Source organism: Salvelinus namaycush, chromosome 7 (genome assembly GCF_016432855.1).
Source record: "Salvelinus namaycush isolate Seneca chromosome 7, SaNama_1.0, whole genome shotgun sequence".
NCBI lineage: Eukaryota > Metazoa > Chordata > Actinopteri > Salmoniformes > Salmonidae > Salvelinus > Salvelinus namaycush.
In genome coordinates this window covers 18,563,520-18,584,707 of record NC_052313.1, presented here as the reverse complement: position 1 = coordinate 18,584,707, position 21,188 = coordinate 18,563,520, and the positions used below count along the sequence as shown (strand labels likewise).

The 21,188-nt window shown below is 39.9% G+C and overlaps 1 pseudogene; it reads right to left on the bottom strand.

Annotated features, from left to right (window-relative positions):
* Positions 1–2,375: 2,375 nt before the first annotated feature.
* On the bottom strand, positions 2,376–20,607 carry LOC120051058 (annotated as a pseudogene).
* Positions 20,608–21,188: the final 581 nt, after the last annotated feature.

Genomic DNA, 21,188 nt, shown 5'->3' with positions numbered 1-21,188 from the left:
CCAATTGTCTTGAAGGAGTTCCCACATATGCTGAGCACTTGTTGGCTGCTTGTCCTTCACTCTGCGTTCCAACTCATCCCAAACCATCTCAATTGGGTTGAGGTGATTGTGGAGGCCAGGTCATCTGATGCAGCACTCCAGCCCTCCAGGAAAGATGTTCTTACACTTAGTGCATTACAATTGTAAATGACCTACATTGTCATTGAGTTTCAACGCTTCACATAGTGCAATTCATTCTCAGAAGGGGGAAAGGAACATATGAATTTAAACATCAGTGCATACTTTATCACCACACATAAGGAAATCACTTCGTTGACAGGGTCACCATGACGGTAGGCCCTTAACTCTACCTTGGGAGCATTATTCACATAACCCCCGCCGTGAGCATGGCCTATGGTCATGCTGTACCATTAACTCAATGTTTTTATCTTGGTGTTATGGATCATCATCGTCGTAATCAGACATGTAATCAGACATAGGAAATAAATCAGGTAGGGAAAGGGAGATACAGTTGAAGTCGCAGTTTGCATACACCTTAGCCAAATACATTTAAACTCCATTTCCATCTCCATTCACAATTTTTCACATTTAATCCTAGTAAAAATTCCCTGTCTTAGGTCAGTTAGGATCACCACTTTATTTTAAGAATGTGAAATGTTAGCATAATAGTAGAGAGAATGATCTATTTCAGCTTTTATTTCCTTCATCACTTTCCCAGTGAGTCAGAAGTTTACATACACTCAATTAGTATTTGTTAGCATTACCTTTAAATTGTTTAACTTGGGTCAAATGTTTCAGGTAGCCTTCCACAATCTTCCCACAATAAGTTGGGTGAATTTTGGCCCATTCCTCCTGACAGAGCTGGTGTAACTGAGTCAGGTTTGTAGGCCTCCTTGCTCGTACACACTTTTTCAGTTCTGCCTACAAACTTTCTATAGGATTGAGGTCAGGGCTTTGTGATGGCCACTCCAATACCTTGACTTTGTTGTCCTTAAGCCATTTTGCCACAACTTTGGAAGTATGCTTGGGGTCATTGTCCATTTGGAAGACCCATTTGCGACCAAGCTTTAACTTCCTGACTGATGTCTTGAGATGTTGCTTCAATATATCCACATAATTTTCCTTCCTCGTGTTGCCATCTATTTTTTGAAGTGCACCAGTGCAGCAAAGCACCCCCACAACATGATGCTTCCACCACCGTGCTTCACGGTTGGGATGGTGTTCTTCGGCTTGCAAGACTGCAGGTTATGTCGATATAGGACTCTTTTTACTGTGGATATAGATACTTTTGTACCTGTTTCCTCCAGCATCTTCAGGTCCTTTGCTGTTGTTCTGGGATTGATTTGCACTTTTCGCACAAAAGTACTTTCATCTCTAGGAGACAGAACGTGTCTCCTTCCTGAGCGATATGACGGCTGCATGGTCCCATGGTGTTTATACTTGCGTACTATTGTTTGTACAGATGAACGTGGTACCTTCAGGCATTTGGAAATTGCTCCCAAGGATGAACCAGACTTGTGAAGTTCTACAATTTTGTTTCTGAAGTCTTGGCTGATTTCTTTTGATTTTCCCATGATGTCAAGGAAAGAGGCACTGAGTTTGAAGGTAGACCTTGAAATACATCCACAGGTACACCTCCAATTGACTCAAATGATGTCAATTAGCCTATCAGAAGCTTCTAAAGCCATGACATCATTTTCTGGAATTTTCCAAGCTGTGTAAAGGCACAGTCAACTTAGTGTATGTAAACTTCTGACCCACTGGAATTGTGATACAGTGAATTATAAGTTAAATAATCTGTCTGTAAACAATTGTTGGAAAAATTACTAACCGACTTACCAAAACTATAGTTTGTTAACAAGACATTTGTGGAGTGTTTGAAAAACTAGTTTTAATGACTCCAACCTAAGTGTATGTAAACTTCCGACTTCAACTGTATGTAAGTAAGCTATTTCTGTTCTTTATTTTTAATAAATTAGCAAAAAAATCTGCAAACTTGTCCTGAACATTTTGCAGAATCAAATAAACCACATATAGGCTATGATTTTTAAAAGTCCAGTATGCCTCTAGGGTCAAAATGACACCCGTCTGTAGTCTGGGGGTTCCATGAAACCACACAAATCCTTAATGTTAGGCCAAAAAAATATAATATTGCTCATGGGTGTGGGTAAGTGTTTCCGTTTCTTTAATAAATAATGGTGAATTCCATTCTTCCAAAATCTAGTCTAGAATTCCTGTCTGAATAGAATCAAGCAATACACAGAGGGGATGTTTAAATTGACTTTATTCTTTATTCTGCTCATGTTCCATGGAGAATAGAGAAAAAACTAAAGCACTACAGTCAGGAGATTTTCAGAAAGGTCCATCCGAGAGCTTCACTCTTCATCATGTCCTTTCTGTGACACAAGATCGATGAAGGTTAAAATGTAATAAACTACTGTAAACACTAAAAAAACATTCTTACAATATTCTGTGCATTGTCAAATATATATTAAACTATGGGGCTCCTTGTTTGAGTGTATAGAATACACTATAAACATCATGAATAACACTAACTGTGTCTACTAGTAAATTAAAGATTTCACCAAATATTTAAAAAAGCAACAATGTCCTGTATTTATTGCAATAAATCTATCACATTGTAAGTGACCACTGAAACATATATATCATGCTTTTGCATATAAAAAAAAAACATGACAGGGCACAATATTTCAATTTATAGTTATATGAATGATAGTAAGGTTATTGCAACGAGCATTGGCAGGCGTACAGAAGTTAATCTATCGTTAAACCATCAATACACAATCAAATCATCCTCACAACTGATATCAATTGCAACCATCATTGGCCACCGAATTTTCGCTCCCTACAGCGGATGTCAGTGTTACACGGAACCCAAACCGACTGTGCGCGTGCTCCATCGTGCGCCATCTTGCATAAATTTGTTTTGTCCTCCCACACCAAACGCGATCACGACACGCAGGTTAAAATATCAAAACAAACTCTGAACCAATTACATTAATTTGGGGACAGGTCGAAAAGCATTAAACATGTATGGCAATTTAGCTAGCTAGCTTACACTTGCTAGCTAATTTGTCCTATTTGGCTAGCTTGCTGTTGCTAGCTAATTTGTCTTGGGATATAAACATTGAGGTCTTATTTTACCTGAAATGTAAAAGGTCCTCTAGTCCGACAATTAATTCACACATAAAACGGTCAACCGAATCATTTCTAGTCATCTCTCCTCCTTCTTGACTTTATATTGCGATTGGCAACTTTCATAAATTAGGTGCATTACCTCCACTGACCTCGTTCGTCTTTCAGTCCCCCACGAACCAATGAGGAGATGGCACGTGGGTACCTGCTTCTATAAACCAATGAGGAGATGGGATATGCAGGACTTGCAGCGCGATCTGCGTCACAATTAGAACTGACTTCTATTTTAGCCCTTGGCAAAGCAGACGCTCGTTGGCTCGTGCGAGCAGTGTGGGTGCAATAATTGAATAATATAGATTTCTAAATTTATTTTGCAACGCTCGTGCATGCGATGCGAGCGGTGTAGTCAGCCTGTTAGCTTGTAGCCCTGATTGCTGCCAAAGTATTTTCATGATATGGTGGGTATTATCATCGGAACAAATTAACTCTGCTTTTTAACAACCATTCCGTACAACCGAAACCAAGTATTTCATTGTTTACCACGGCAATCTACTATGGCAATGTAGCATATTCATATTGTATGAATGGAAAAGTCATGTTGGTGTACTCCTTTTAATTTTTAGTTTCCAATTTCTGTAATCCATTAATGACTTTACTCTTCTAAATAAAATACGGGAACGTTTTCGTGGTTAGGTTGGCAGTGAATAGTAACATTTCGAATTTTGTGTGTATATACGTGATTATTTATTTATTTGCAGATCGTGATAACACTGAATAGTAAACGTTTATCTTTTCTTACAGGGATACATTAATTAGGCCAGTTGGCCGGCCTACTGTGGCATATTGTGCTATATTAAAGAAACAATCTCTGAATTGGAAAGAAAGGTGGTAGAGAAAGTAATGTGTTATTAATTTCACCATGAGAGATCATGGTATAATGTTACTTGGCTAGTTAGCTACTAGCTAGCAACACTTGGGCTAGCTATTGTTTGCTTGCTTGCTAGCTAACCTTGTGTTCACAGTATATTTGGCAGAACGAGTCCAGCTATATTGTAACATTTCACCAGAAATATCCTAATTTTATTATTTTCATGTGGTCGCAAGCTAGTTAGCCACGTTTTGGCTAGTTAGCTGTCTGCAGCATCAATGGATGTCTAGCTAGCTAACTTTCTAGCTAACTAGCTAGTTTACTTCATGGGAAACGATAATTCTGCTAAGTGTATTAGCTAGCCAACATTCATTATACATTTACATTTACATTTACATTTAAGTCATTTAGCAGACGCTCTTATCCAGAGCGACTTACAAGTACATACATTCATACTTTTTTGTACTGGCCCCCCGTGACTTGTGTCATCCAACAATTTCTTATTAACTCAAAAATGTAGCTAGCTAGTTAGCTAACTAGTATAAGCTGTTTGAATGACAGCCTCATCACATTTATTGGGAATTTACTGACTGGCTATAGCTAGCTAACTAGTCACATATCTCATTATTTGCATATGAGTGTTCATTGTTGACATAAATGTTTAATCCCCATATATATGAGTGTCGTCTCACATCATGTCAGTATAATTTGTTTAATTTCTGATCCAGAAAAGCGCTCACAAAGCCACATTTGTAGCATGTGTTGCTTGCAGTAAATCATTGTTGTTTTCTTTAAGCTTTGAAATTATGTCCTCCTTGCATTCTATGGCCAGAAAATGACATCTTCAACAAAAAGTAGAAATGACAGCCAAAATGTAATGATAGACAAAAATGCTGTTGTGGATTATTTAATGAACCCTACATGAGCATTATTATTAAGTGTTATGGTTTTTATGGAGACCTTTACCTTTAATCAATTAAATATTGAATTAAAGTGCTTCATTTTATATTGATATGTAGATTGTCTGTCACAGATGTTGCTGCAATCCATTTAACTTTCGTTTACAATGTATTAATTAATTAAAAGTTGTTCTTCAATAACTTTATTTTCGCAGAAGAGTAGCCTCGATGTAGGCATAATTTGGCATAATAAGTAATTGTCTGCAATTAAATATGATAACAAAATCCTTGTAATACCAGGATATTCTAGTCTAATCATATTTGTTTAGTTGTTATATGACATTACTCAGTTGAACTTTTTACTATATAGATTTAGTTGTTCTTGATGTTACTTCTTTCGGCGGGAGTAGTGAACACAGACAATGACCATTTCCGATGTCTAGTATCAAGCCGGCTTGGTGCCGTAACGTCATAATATCAGCTAGTCTGCTAGTTTATTCCGGTGTTCCTTTCATTGCAGCCACGGTTAGCACAGAGCTCTGTGTAATCTCCCGGAAGTATCGTTTTAAGGAAACCATTGCTAACACAGTGGTACCTGAGAAGATCAGCTTGTTAGTTGCAATCAACCCTTTATACTTACAAAACAATTGAGGTTGGGTCTGTCATCATACATGGCATAAGGGAGTTTGCAAATTATAACCAATGTAATTATGTTGATTGAAAGAACTGACCTGGGAGCCAGCATCACAACTCTTGGCCTCACTCCTCATCCTTTCCTTTCTGTGACAGAGAGGATAGATAAATAATGAGAACCCTGTTTTCTGGTTGAAATTTTACAATGGGGAACATCAACATGTATGTATAGTTACTTAGTAACAATTTATGCATTTATTACTTATTTTCTTCAGGAATAAATGAGTGAATATCGAGAATTGAAATTACCATTAAATAGAGTCCAGATACCAGACGTTAAAACTATTTAAGGTTGAGGCTTTTGTCATAGGAAACTGCAAAATGATAACCTATAAAACATTGTACATTGACAGCAAATTCACTGACCTTGGATCCGGCATCACGACTCTTGGCTCTCATCTTGTTGACCTGAGACTCAGCAATATCAGCCCTCTCTTCTGCCTCATCCAGTTCATGCTGAATCTTACGGAACTTGCCCAAATTGGCATTGGCTTGTTCCTCCTGTGAATGTTTTTAAATATGATTTAAGTTTCCAGCAAACACAACAATTTAAAAATTACAGACGCATCAGTTGGATGATGGAAGGTTTTCTACTTACAGCCTCCTCGGAAGTTCTCTTGTAGGATTTGACCTTAAGCTGCAGTTTGTCCACCAGGTCCTGCAGACGGCTCAAATTCTTACGGTCTTCTTCAGTCTGCACCCAAAAATAATGGACAAACGTTATTCGTACTGAATACAGTATACATTTTACATTTGATTCTGAACATGTTAATAGTGCACTTTCAACTTAAACTTTATGATGTACCTGGTAGGTGAGTTCTTTAATGCTCTCTCATATTTACGGACTCCTTTTACAGAATCACTGCTCCTCCTTTGCTCCAGTTCCACTTCAGTCTCTAGCTCTCTCACCTAGAAATATATTAACGCACCATTTCTAATTACTTTCAATATTGAAGCTAGAAATATGACTAGAAATACGACATGTGACATTGAATTAATAGAAGAGAATGTAGCTTAGACACTTACTCTGGCCTCCAGCTTCTGGATCTGCTTCTTGCCACCCTTCATGGCAATTTGTTCAGCTTCATCCAGGCGGTGCTGCAGGTCCTTGATGGTCTGCTCCATGTTCTTTTTCATGCGCTCTAGGTGAGCACTGGTGTCCTGCTCCTTCTTCAGCTCCTCTGCCATCATGGCAGCATCAGTAATGGCCTTCTTGGCCTTTTCCTCAGCATTTCTACACTCCTGCACAGCCTCCTCCACTTCATTCTGAAGCTGGGATGTGTCGCCCTCTAGCTTCTTCTTCTGGCTCAGTAGGCTGGTGTTCTACACATATATAAGACAAATTACTTTTATATTACCTCTACGTACCTCAAGTAGCAGACATTTAAAGATGGAATCCATAGTAGGGGAATCGGCAGCACTGTCTGTCCAACCGCCATTGTTATTGTTTTTGTTTTGTTGACAAAGCAGAGGTGAGGAGCGTCACACAACATGGTACAGTACATTTTCTGCTGTTTTATCGTGCTTGCAATGATGTCCAAAGGGAAAAAACGGTGTTTTTCATTTGCAGTAACTTCTTTGTTGTTGTAATATCGCAAACAGACTTGGCAGTTTCCCCATTAAGGATTCCAGCTTTAAGGAGAACACTGTTATATATTACTGACTTACCTGTGAGTGGAGCAGCTGAACTCTCTCACTAACATCCAGCAGTTCCTGCTCAGCCAGTTTGCGGCCTCTCTCAGTCTGCTCCACCAGGGCTCTCAGCTCATCCAGTTCAGCCTGCATCAGGTTGTTGCGTCTCTCCACAATGGCAATGTTCTCCTTCAGGTCATCATTGCTACGAAGAGCATCATCCAGCTGCAGTTGAGAATCCTGTAGAAAGAATTACTGATTTTACTAGATTTACTATTTACTTTATATACATTTACTACACTAAACAGTGTGGTTTTTCTTTTTCTGAATACACAAGCAGTTTTTAATTCAATGGTGTGGAAGTAATACCTTCAGATGGGAATGGAGACCCTTAAGTTGCTTCTGGGCCTCGGATGCCTGCCTGTTGGCCTGGCTGAGCTGGATCTCCATCTCATTGAGATCTCCTTCCATCTTCTTCTTCAGCCTGAGAGCTTCATTCCTGCTGCGAGTCTCTGACTCCAGGGAGCTTTGCAGGGTATCCACAACTCTCTGCTGGTTCCTCTTATTCATCTCCATTTCCTCATCCTTCTCCACCAGCTTCCGTTCAATGTCAGCTTTCACCTGATTGAACTCCAGCTGAGCTCTCAGGATCTTGCCTTCCTCATGCTCTAGGGAGGCCTATGAGAACACAGCCACCAATAGTTTGTAAAATCGTAAAATGAAATGTTGGTACTTTCCCTATCTGTAAATGTTTTCTGTTCTCACCTCAGCTTCCTCTAGAGCAGACTGTATCTCAGCCTTCTCCTGCTCCAGCTGTTTACGGATCTTTTCCAGCTCATGGATGCTCTTTCCCCCTTCACCAAGCTGCTCAGTCAGGTCGGAAATTTCCTCTGTGGAAAACATTGTTGTACATCAGAATCTGTTTGGCATAACTGATCTCTAAGAAATATCATTATTTTATTGACTAAGTTATATAGGTCAATTAATGCTAATGCTCTGACCTTGGAGGTTCTTGTTCTCCCTCTTCATGCTCTCCAGATGATCCAGAGACTCCTCATAAGAGTTCTTGAGTTTGAAGAGCTCAGTGCTGAGAGATCTGGCCTCTTTCTGGGAGCTCTCCAGCTCAGTCTGAGACTCCTCAAACTTCTGCTTCCACTCAGCCAAGACCTGAAAAACATAGTTTTTTTAAGTGGCTTGAATACAGTATACAGTATGGTTCAGATAAGATGGACAATATTGTCCAATAACTTACAGAGAACAGAACTGTGTCTTTATGCTCACAATCCAAACCCCTGAGACAAAGGGGAAGCAATTGGTCAGGGGGTTAAGTGCCTTACTCAAGGCCACAATGGGTGGCAATGGTAGGATGTAGGATAATGCCAGCACAACCTTTTTTGAACCATGACACTTTGCAGGGATAAAAAATTCTGCAGCACAGCCAACATTTCCCTATTAATTTATTTAGGTGTAATGACCTCCATCTCATCGGATCCATATCTAATCATCTATTTTCTGACAAAAAAAATTGAAGATTAAATAGGTTTTATTTTAACTACACTGAACAAAAATATAAATGCATCATGTGAAGTGTTGGTGCCATGTTTCATGAGCAGAAATAAAAGATCCCAGAAATTTTCCATACACAAAAAATGCTAATTTATCTCAAATTTTTGGCACACGTTTTTTGGCATGCTGACCGCCGGAATGTCCACCAGAGCTGTTGTCAGAGAATTTTATGTTAATTTCTCTACCGTAAGCCGCCTCTAACGTCCTTTTAGAGTATTTGGCAGTTTGTCCAACCAGCCTCACAACCACAGACCACTTGGACGGAGTCATGTGGGCGAGCGGTTTGCTGATGTCAACGTTGTGAACAGAGTGCCCCATGGTGGCGGTGGCATTATGATATGGGCAGATATAAGCTATGGAAAACAAACACAATTGCATTTTATCGATGGCAATTTAAATGCACAGAGATACCGTGATGAGATCCTGAGGCCCATTGGTCATGCCATTCATCTGCCGCCATCACCTCATGTTTCAGCATGATTATTTTTATTTATTATTTTATTTCACCTTTATTTAACCAGGTAAGCTAGTTGAGAACAACTTCTCATTTACAACTGCGACCTGGCCAAGATAAAGCAAAGCAGTGCGACAAAAACAACAACACAAAGTTACACATGGAATAAACAAGCGTACAGTCAATAACACAATAGAAAAAAAGAAAGTCTATATACAGTGTGTGCAAATGGCATGAGGAGGTAAGGCAATAAATAGGCCATAGTAGCGAAGTAATTACAATTTAGCAAATTATGTGATAGATGTGCAGATGATGTGCAGATGATGATTTGCAAGTAGAAATACTGGTGTGCAAAATAGCAGAAAAGTAAATAATAACAATATGGGGATGAGGTAGGTAGATTGGATGGGCTATTTACAGATGCAGCGATCGGTTAGCTGCTCAGATAGCTGATGTTTAAAGTTAGTGAGGGAAATATAAGTCTCCAGTTTCAGCGATTTTTGCAATTTGTTCCAGTCATTGGCAGCAGAGAACTGGAAGGAAAGGCGGCCAAAGGAGGTGTTGGCTTTGGGGATAACCAGTGAGATATACCAGCTGGAGCGCGTGCTACGGGTGAGTGTTGTTATCGTGACCAGTGAGCTGAGATAAGGCGGAGCTTTACCTAGCAAAGACTTATAGATGACCTAATGCACGGCACCATGTCGCAAGGATCTGTATACAATTCCTGGAAGCTAAAAATGTCCCAGTGGCCAGTAGACTTCCATGGCCTGCATACTCACCAGACATGTCACCCATTGAGCATGTTTGGGATGCTCTGTATTACTTCTCAAAGCAATTAAAGAGGAGTGGGACAACATTCAACAGGCCACAATCAACAGCCTGATCAAATCTATGCAAAGGAGATGTGTTGTGCTGCATGAAGCAAATGGTGGTCACACCACATACTGACTGGTTTTCTGGTCCACGCCCCTACCTTTTTATTTAAGTATATGTGACCAACAGATGTATATCTCTATTCCGAGTAGTGTGAAATCCATTAGGGCTTAATGAATTAATTTCAATTGACTGATCTCCTTATATGAAGTGTAACTCAGTAAAATCTTAATGAAGTGTAACTCAGTTATAAAATCTTAATAATCTTAATCTTATTGCATGTTGCGTTTATATTTTTGTTCAGTATATTTTCCTAGTTCATGATGATTCATTTGTGTGTACCCCTGTAAGATTAATCAACGCTAGAAATATTTTGCTTTAGCTCTGATAATATAGGTATTTAGTTTAAAATAGTTTTGCGCAAGAGATTACCGGTTTTCTGCATTGTAAAGGTGCCGCAGCACACTAGTTGAAAACCACTGCACTAGGCTACCTGCTGCCCCTAATGTACTATAATGACGGCTAATAGGACTTGTGTATTCCATATGTTTTTTTCTTACCTTATCAAAGTTCCTTTGCTTCTTGTCCAGAGAGGCAGCAGCTGCATTAGATCTCTCCACATCCACCATGAGATCTTCAATCTCATTCTGGAGTCTGTGTTTAGTCTTCTCCAGGGATGAACATTTAGCATTAACAGCTTCCACAGCTTCCTCTGCATCCTGCAGACGCTGAGCCAGCTTCTTCCTAGATTGACATAGATGAGAAACACGTTTCCGAACAGCTGCCTTTTTTGTCTAATATATAATGGTTGTGTCATAGGTAATCCATGTATTATTCATCATGTACATTTGTGTATCGCTCATTCAGCCAAGGTTCAATAGCCTGAAAAGTAAGAGGAAGTAATAAAACATCCTTACTTTGCGTCCTCAAGCTCCTCAGTCTTCTGGATGGCATCAGTTTCATACTTGGTTCTCCACTGAGCCACCTCAGCATTAGCCTTGGACATGCCACGCTGCAGCTCAGACTTGGCCTCCTGCTCCTCCTCATACTGCTCCCTCAACAGATCTGAGTCATGGCGAGCAGACTGCACTGCATGGGCAAGCGCGTTCTTTGCCTGGTAAGGAAATTTAAAAAAGGATCTGTAATTATGCCTGATGATGAATGTAGTTAGATAAGTGCCACTGCATTCTTTGTATAAATACCTTGACTTCCTCCTCCAATTGTCTCTTGAGGTCTTCAATCTGCTGAACGTTGGACTGCTTACCTCTAGTCAGTTGGGAGACCAAAGAGTCTTTCTCCTCCAACTGTCTAGCAAGTTCACCTGTTTTCATGCAATTCAAATAATTTTAAATTATATTACTAATTGTGGTTATTCATTTTGTCTGTTCATATGCATGTCCAGTTTTTTAGTTAATATACCATTCTCAGTTTGAAGCTTTGCTTTCTGCATGGTAAAATCATTGATGGAACGCTGTCCTTCCTCAGCTTTCGTCCTGTATTCACTCATCTGGTCCTCTAGAGTGCGGCACATTTTCTCCAAGTTTATCTGAAAACATTCGTTTTTTTAGATAACACAGCACAACCTTCATAGATTGTATCTACTAACCTAGTGGCATGTGCAGTTCCATTTGCTATATCTATCTGATCTCAGAAAGGTATTGTATATTGTCATTATGAATCCACTGACCTTAGCCTTGACAATCTGCTCCATGTTGGAGACCACATCGTCCAGCTCCAGTCTGAGCTCACTCTTTTCTTTCTCCAGCTTCTGCTTCACTCTCTGAAGGTTGTCAATCTGTTCTCCCAAGTCAGCTACACTGTCAGCATTTTTCTTCCTCAGAGTGGCAGCTGTAGCCTCATGCTGCAGGGTAGCCTCTTCAAGGTCTCTGCGCACCTTCTGGAACTCAGCCTCCCTCTTCTTGTTCATCTCAATCTGGGCAGCAGTGGCTCCACCAGCCTCCTCCAGCCTCTCACTGATCTCTTCTAGCTCTCTGGCCAAGTCTGCCCTCTGTTTCTCCACCTTGGCACGGGCAGCTCTTTCAGCCTCCAGCTCTTCCTCTAATTCCTCAATGCGGCCCTGAAATGGTAGGAATTAAATTTATCTCGTTCAAATGTGACTTTAAGAATGAAATGTTTCAACAATTGTCTTGAATTACCTGCAGCTCCTTCAGTTTTTTCTGAAGCTGGGCACCCATGGCCTGCTCATCCTCAATCTTGCTGTTGAGTTGGCTCATCTCAAAGTCCTTCCTGATAAGTAAATAACACATTTGAGCACTTTCTGTAAAATAACTATTCATGAGATTTTGTGGGTTGTGATCTTACTTCTTCATTCTCTCCTCCAGCTGCTGCTTGTCATTCTCCAGGTCCATTAGGCTCTCCTGGGTCAACTTCAAGTCTCCCTCCAGCTTTCTCTTGGCTCTCTCAAGGTCCATTCTCACCTTCTTCTCTTGCTCCAGAGACCCTTCAAGCTGATAAAGGATATATTAAACAACATTCGGAGTCAGCAATTTACTGTAGCGTATTTTTAGGATATTACTAATTGTGTTGTACTTTTTGTGAATTTACTATTTGATACTCACATCATCAACTTGCTGTTCCAGTTTGGCTTTGGCCTTGGTCAGCGTGTTGACTTTGTCCTCCTCACTCTGCAGATCATCCAGCGTTTGTTGATGAGCCTCTTGCAGAGCCTTCTTCTCCTTGGTCAGCTTGGCAATGATTTCATCCAGAGCTGCCATCTCCTCAGTCAGGTTTTTAACCTAAGGAAACAGAACATTGTCATTACACTTTTATCCAAAATATTTAATTGGAATTTTAACATCACAAGAATAAAGATAAACTATTACCTTGTTCTCTGTGGCATGCTTTTCCTTCTCCACTTTAGCCAGAGTGAGCTCCAGATCATCAATGTCCTTCTTGAGTTCTGAGCACTCATCCTCCAGCTTCCTCTTCTTAGCAGTTAGCTCTGAATTCATCTCCTCCTCATCCTCCAGTCTTTCTGTCAGCTCTTTTGCTTTGGCCTCAAGCTGGATTTTGCTTTTGATCAGACCTTCACATCTCTCTTCAGCATCACCAATAGTGTCTTCTTGCTGTCAATGTGTCAATATATTGTATATATAAGTATTATAAGTATTTTAAGTTTGTTTGGTGGCAAAGTGTTTGGACAGTACAAATAATCGACAAATGCACCACTGATTGTATGTATTTAGCAAATCATGTTGCTCCTCTCTCTGTTTTTCTATTTTTCTAGTTAGCTAAAAGCTCATTTTGACAAAGAATGAGAATGCAACAACTGTAGTGCAGTTAAAGTTACTCACAGTTTGGACAGCGAGCTGCAGGTCATTCTTCTCTTGGATAAGGGACACCATCTTCTCTTCCAGCTCTTTTTTACGGGCTTCAGATTTAGCATAAGCCTCTTTAAGCTTCAGGAATTCTTCCTTCATGTTGGCCATCTCCTTCTCAGTCTCTGCTGACTTCAGCAGAGGTTTGATCTTGAAGTACATCTTCATCCAGGGCCAATTCTTGACACCCATGAAGGCACGAATGTTCCATTGGATCACAAGCAAGGCATCCCTGTGAAATTGAATAGAATTATACAGCGTTTTCTTCCTCCACCATATTGTCTGCAGAAGTTGTATCTATTCTTATTCCAACCTGCGGTCAACCATTTTCTGGAACTCAATTCTGGCAAGTAGACCACGTGATCGGGCCTGGAGGCCAGTGATAATAAGAGCGAGACGATCGTCTCTCATCTCCTCAAGGGTACCCAGGAGACCAGCCTTGAAGAACACCTAAAGATACACAAGTTCATAATGTAGTGCTTGTATTGTCTTGTATTTGGCAGGATTGTATTTTTATGCCAGTTGACCATAAATAACTTGAATGTGTTCTCCCCAGATTTACAAAATGTGGTAGTTCTATTTAGATTGATGATTTCATGCCAATTTCTACAAAAATGACACAAATTGACCTCAAGTTGGCCCTGTAATGAGCTAATTATATTTGGCCAAGGCTTTGGATCCGTAGGTAACCGCACCTTTCTGCCCGCATCCTGCCTCCCTGGATCCCGCTGGAAAGACCAGTATCATGTTCTGTTTTTTTACCTTCAGGGCTGCATTTGTGTTGTCCCTCTCCCTTCACATTTCTCACTGTCAATTGTGAATGATAATTCTTCAAGTTTTACCGGTGAAATGTCTTTGCAAAAACTGCATGCCTTTCATTTGATCTCAATCAGTTTCATGGGAATATGCATTTAGATCTTCTAGTCGTGTAGATTGAGCGACTTTTATAGCAGATGGTGTTAACAACCTGTAGCATACCTTTTTTTTCAACTAAAGTACATATTTTGCTTAGTAGCACGCATTGTTGAATTCTGGCCACATGAGACAAAAATGCAACCATTCGCACAATCCTCCTAAAATCTCATAAGAAATTAGGTGCTGTTTTTTTCTTACAGTAACGTTATACTATGCTATTATAGTCAGTTCTGTTATGTACAATACTGTCATTGGGATCTTGCAGACATTGATTCAGCTTTGATCTAACTTTATTAAATAAGAACAATTCGCCAGAGTAGCCTGTTCTCTACGAGTAGAGCAGAGACTGTGCGTGAGTAGAGAATCCCACACATGCGCAGAAGCTTTGGGACCTTTAACCTGGGAAGAGGGGTCCAGAAAAGTCACATCCACAGCCACTCTGTTGATTTTAGAACTTCAATCCCAGCATGTTGACCAAGAGTTACACAATTTGGCAAGGTCTTTAAAAACATATACAAAAACAGTATGGCCACAATGCTTTTAATTGCTTATAAGTAGCTAATTTAGATCTGGATCTACCACATGGTGGCACTATAACAAAGAGTATAACAAACATAAGGAACACCTTCATAATATTGACTTGCCCCCCCCCGACTTTGCCCTCAGAATAGCCTCAATTCGTCAGGGCTTGGACTCTACAAGGTGCCGAAAGCATTCCACAGGGATGCTGGACCAAGTTGACTCCAACGAGATGGCTGGATGTCTTTGGGTGGTGGAACATTCTTAATACACACGGGAAACTGTTAACAGTGAAAAACCCAGCAGTGTTGTAGTTATTGAAACAAACTGGTGCGCCAAGCACCTACTATCATACCCCGTTCAAAGGCACTTCCATTTTTGTTTTTCCCATTCACCCTCTGAATGGCACACGTACACAATTCATGTCTCAATTCTCTTAAAGCTTAAAAATCATCCTTTAACCTGTCTCCTCCCCTTCATCTGCACTGATCAAAGTGGATTTAACAAGTGACATCAATATGGGATCAAAGCTTTCACCGGGATTCACCTGGTCAGTCTGTCATGGAAAGAGCAGGTCCTCGACTTGACCCATTGGTTCTTAATGTTTTGTATACTCAGTTTTTATCTCGACTAGACACAGATGACATGAGGTAAGCATGATCCGTGGTATATCAGCACTTATTTCAAAAGGCATTGTTCAGGTTACCATGATAGCGATGTATTGGTAATATTGCTGCTATTTTTCCATCCTGGTCCAACAGGTTGCTTTTTTATTGCTTTTCATCTATTTAGAGAACTTACATTAGTGTGTCCTAATCTGTACTGGGTATGGTCAATGTCCAGAGAGCCCAACAGTTTTTCAGCTGCCTTCATGTTGTCCATGAACTGACCCTCAGGGATAGCATTTGGATTGAGGATGCGGTATCTGAATTTAAATCAGAAAGCAAATATCTTAAAAAAGAGAACATTTGAATAGTTAAACAGTTGAATTTATTTTAGAAAGGAAATTGATGATTATTTTTACCTTTGTTTGAAGTCAGCATACAGGATTCTGTTGGGGAAGCCCTTTCTGCAGATCCTGATGCCTTCTAGCACACCGTTACAGCGCAGCTGGTGCATGACCAGAGGATTCTCCATGGCCCCAGGAGTCTTGGTCTCGTTGGGGATGATGCAACGCACAAAGTGGGGGTGAGTAGACCTCAAATTGGTCATGAGTTTACCCAAGTTCTCCTGTGAGTATGACAAATGTAGAATTTTCCATCGGTGAATGAGTCTCCAAGTACCTTACGGGTCACCACAGCATTTAATGCTAACATGCCAATCCACAACATACTGGCATCTCATATAGCACAAATATAATACATCTGTTAATATTCTTCCATGTGAAAACATCAGAAACATATTGATTTAAGCTCAGATTTACCCTGTGCAATGCAGACACAGTCTGGAAGGAAGAGCCTTTCTTCTTTTTTCCTCCAGCCGCTTTTTCTTCAGGTGCTGTATGATAATGAAATAACTATTCAAATATACTATTATGACCACAATTTTGTCTATTTGTATTGATGTTAGTGGTTTGTAGTCTTTGCATATATAAACACATAGTACCTCCTTCTGCACCAGCATAGTTCACAAAGAGGTTGGACAGGAACTTAAGACTTGACTTCTGGAACAGTCCGACCACAGTCTCATTCAGCGGGTCCTTGTTCTTCACCAGCCAGTTGCCAATGTTGTAGTCAACAATGCCAGCATAGTGAACCAGGGAGAAATGGGCCTCTGGTCTACCCTTAACAATCCTAGGCTTCTGGAAGCATGCATTTTTGCCCAGATGGGTGTCATACAGCTTAGCTTTGAATGTAGAATCACTGGCCTTAGGGAACATGCACTCCTCTTCAAGGATGGACATGATACCCATGGGCTAGTGGAAGGAATGAATGAAAATAAATTAATGTTAAGGGAAAAGCATAGTGAATAAATATCAGAATAATTTGTAATGGAAGCACATTTATGAAGACTGTCCTTGTAATGTTTGAAATCTCAAAGATTACTTAGGATACATCATATAAACTACTGCACAACTGAAGACACCAACCCTTTCAATGAGGTCAATGCAGGCAGCCAAGTCCATGCCAAAGTCAATGAACTCCCAGACGATGCCCTCTTTCTTATACTCTTCCTGCTCCAGCACAAACATGTGGTGGTTGAAGAACTGCTGCAGCTTCTCATTAGTGAAGTTGATGCACAGCTGCTCAAAGGTGTTGAACTGAAATAGAAGTTCACAGTTACTTTATTTTGTCTGCTGTAATGTTCTAGATTCCATTTTTATCAAATTTACATCAAACACTCACATCAAAGATCTCAAAGCCAGCAATGTCCAGCACACCAATGTAGTGCTGGCGAGCATTCTTAGTGTCCAGAGTAAGGTTGATTCTTATCACCATCCAGAGGAACATGTTCTCGTAAATTTTCTTTGACAGTGCAACAATGGAGTAGTACACCTACAAAATATAGAGAAAATAAATTACTGAAACATAGCCTCAACATAAACGTGGGAATTACAGGTATGAAAATATTAGCAACCCTATACAGAAGTGTTAGGCTCAGAATTATTAGCTCCTTGAAATGTAAAACTATTTTGAGACTCACCTGGTCAACATTCTGACCTTTGGTGACCCACTCATTTCCTACTTTGACCCTTGGATGACACAGCCCCTTGACTAGGTCAGCAGAGTTCAGGCCCATCAGATATGCAGCTTTGTCAATATCTGGAAAGGCAAAGTTGTATGATTGGAAGAGGCACACTAACTGCTTTTTGATGTTCAGATTTTTCAGATACTACTTCATAATGAAGTGAAAGGTTTTAAATCTTCAGCACTCAACCTCCGTGCCATCTGCTTCTGCTTGCTCCTCCCGCTGCTTATTCTTGAACTTCATGTTCCCGTAGTGCATGATGGCACCAGTCAGCTTATAAATGCCATTCTTCTCCTCTTGGGAGAAGCCCAGTAAATCAAAGGCATCCTAGTTCCAAAAATGCCATTGTTTTGTATTGGAGAAAGAGTTGGATACAAGTGGGAAATGATCGTATGTACATGTTGTACTCACATCAGTAGCCATTAGCTCATCTGCATCATTAATGGAAGTTACAGCAATCTCTCCTTGGGAGATGAAGGCATAGTCATAGGGATTGCTGGTGATGAGTAGCATCTCTGAAAAGAATTGAACAGCACAGTTTAATTTGTGTTTGGGCTGTGGTATAGGTCAAAACAAGATACACTCAGTATTAGGATTGGGGTCAATTCTAAAATTGGCATTGTGTTATATTATAAATAGACAGGATGGCAAATTAGTCCTAATCAAGTTTTGAAAAACTGCAGCTGGAGATTGATTTGTGTTAATCCAATTTCAGTGTTGCATACTTGCATGGAATTTAAATAATTTCAACTTTCTTATGAAAAAAGGAAACGTTACAACATAAATCACGCTACATTGTGCTGAGGGTTTTACGCTGGGGGATGGGGTAGCACACTCTCTGGGCTCGCTGCACCATACGAATTTAATTGGATTTCATCAGAAATGTTCAGTTTAATCCTGAATTACCTCAACCCTACTCAGTTTGATGATTCAATACTCACCCAGCAGTTCTGGTTTCTTTTGTGACAGGATCTGGTAGAAGATGTGATAGTCTCTCTCAGCCTTGAGCTGGAAAGTTACACGTGACTTCTCCAAAAGATCTGATCAGTATGGGAAAGTGATTTTGGTATTAATGTGTTTCCTGTCAAAGAGATCTGTTCAAGCCTGGGCAAATTGAGTATTGTACTCACAAGTCTCAATGTCAGCAGACGAAAGCTTCCCACTGACTCCAAAATGAATGCGGATGAATTTACCCTGCAAATTATAGTAATAGCGTAAATTAATGAGAGCTGGATTCAAGTAGTATTTGTTTTCTTTTTGAATACCTTAGGTGCGCTTGATTGAGCTTGCATGGTGTAATGGAACTGATGGAATACTCCTAAAAGTTTAAATCACACATTTCTGGTAGGCTCAATCAAACACTGAAAGTATGTGAAACAGAACAAATACTTTTTAACCCAGGTCTGGTGCACAGACAGTCCCAAAAGGGAAGATTAGCTGATGGACCTGAGGAAGATTGGCTAACGTCATGACATCAGCTAATGGTTATACAATTCAAATCCAGAAGATAAGATTTGAATGATATTTGACAAACAAACAAAGACCAAACTTACGAATCGGGAGGAGTTGTCATTCCTGATGGTCTTGGCATTACCAAAAGCCTCCAGGGCAGGATTGGCCTGGATGATTTGATCCTCCAGGGTCCCCTACAACCCAACAACCACACAGTGTTTAAATGCTGCATTAAAATAAATACTGTAATGAACATATATTGGATTTTGTCAACATACTGTATGTCCATCCAGCCATGAAGAATGTTTAATTTTGGATCGATAATAATTAATATTTGCATTCTTTTTTACCTTTTTTTCTTCTGCTGCACTTTTCTTTCCGCTAACAGCAGCAATGCTGGCGGAATACTGGATGACTCTCTTGGTGTTAACAGTCTTTCCAGCACCGGATTCTCCACTGGGATTTAAAATACAAATGTTGATGTCTCAGAATTTCTCTTAATTTCAAATAGTCTCAAATGGATATAGCCTTTGGTTGATGTACTTACGTGATAAGGACAGACTGATTTTCCCTGTCTGTTGAAAGAGAAGTATCAGTAAATGTGACATTATCCAAATATCATTTGATTTATATAAATGAAAAGGAAAAGTTATATTTTACCTGACAACATGTACTGGTAGGCATTGTCAGAGATGGAGAAGATGTGAGGAGGAGCTTCTGTCCTCTTCTTGCCTCTGTATGCATTGACAACAGACTGATCGTACACTGGCAGCCACTTGTATGGGTTGACAGTAACACAGAACAGCCCTGAGTAGGTCTGTCAAAGACAAGGGGATGCATATTTAGTTTAATTCATTTGAATGAATGATTGATTCAATGGAGATATTAGCAGACAGGTCTTTACTTACGTAGATCATCCAGGCTGCGTAACGCTCTTTGAGGTTAAACAGCACAGCGGGCTCGTGCAAGAAGGTGAACATCGCCATGTCCTCAATTTTATCAAACTTTGGCGGGTTCTGGGGGTGAACGTCGTCCTCCTTCACAGTAACAGTCTGAAAGAAGAGCAAATTCAATTGTTTTGTTTCATTTTTAAGGTGCAGAGATGTTCTCATCCTAATTTGAGATTACACACAACATTGAATTGTCACAAATCATCCATTTACATGTAATGCCTGATTTACATAAAGCATGTTCGAGATCTCAAGTTAGGATTCTTCTTTTTGTTGTCTCTTGTGAGAATCATACTTATAGTAATCTATAAAGCGCATAGAGTTATCCTAATAGGAAAATTAATTATCTTATGATTTTCCATGTGTCCATTTTCCAGGTCATATTCTTCAACAAAATATTTACCTTTCCAAACTCCGTATCAGCGGTGACTTTAGCACCATCTCTGCTGGTGATTGTGGCCTTGACGTACTCAACCTCAGGGTCAGGCACATAGCACTCTCTCTTTATGTCAAAGGGTCTAGTCTGGCATTCCATACGCTCCTTGTCTGACTTACGCAGAAAGGAAGCTGCGGCGCCAAACTCTGCCATCAAACTGTCCCCCATTCTTAAATCTGTGCAGGCAGGAACAGAGCATTGAATACATACATTGCCTTCAGAAAGCATTCATATCCCTTGACTTATTCCACATATAGTTTTTTTCATCCGGAATTCAAAATGGATTAAATCGATTTAGTGAGTCCATGCAATTTATTATGTAACTTGTTAAGCAACTTTTTATTCCTGAACTCGTTTAGGCTTGCAATAACAAGTGGTTGAATTCTTATTCACTCAAGACATCTTAGCTTTTTGTTTTTTATTAATTGTAAAAATGTCTAAAAACATAATTCCATTTTGACATTATGGGGTATTGTTTGTAGGCCAATGACACAAAATCTCAATTTAAATAATTTTAAATTCAGGCTGTAACACAACAACATTACGAAAAAGTTAAGGAGTGTGAATGCTTTCTGAAGGTACATAATTTACACAAAGTACCAGGTTTGAGTTGGAATAATACCATGTATGCGTTGTTTTGTGTGTATGTAAATGCCCTCTGCCCACTTGGCACACACTGGTTGAATCAACGTTGTTTCCACGTCATTTCAGTGAAATTACGTTGAACCAATGTGGAATAGACATTGAAT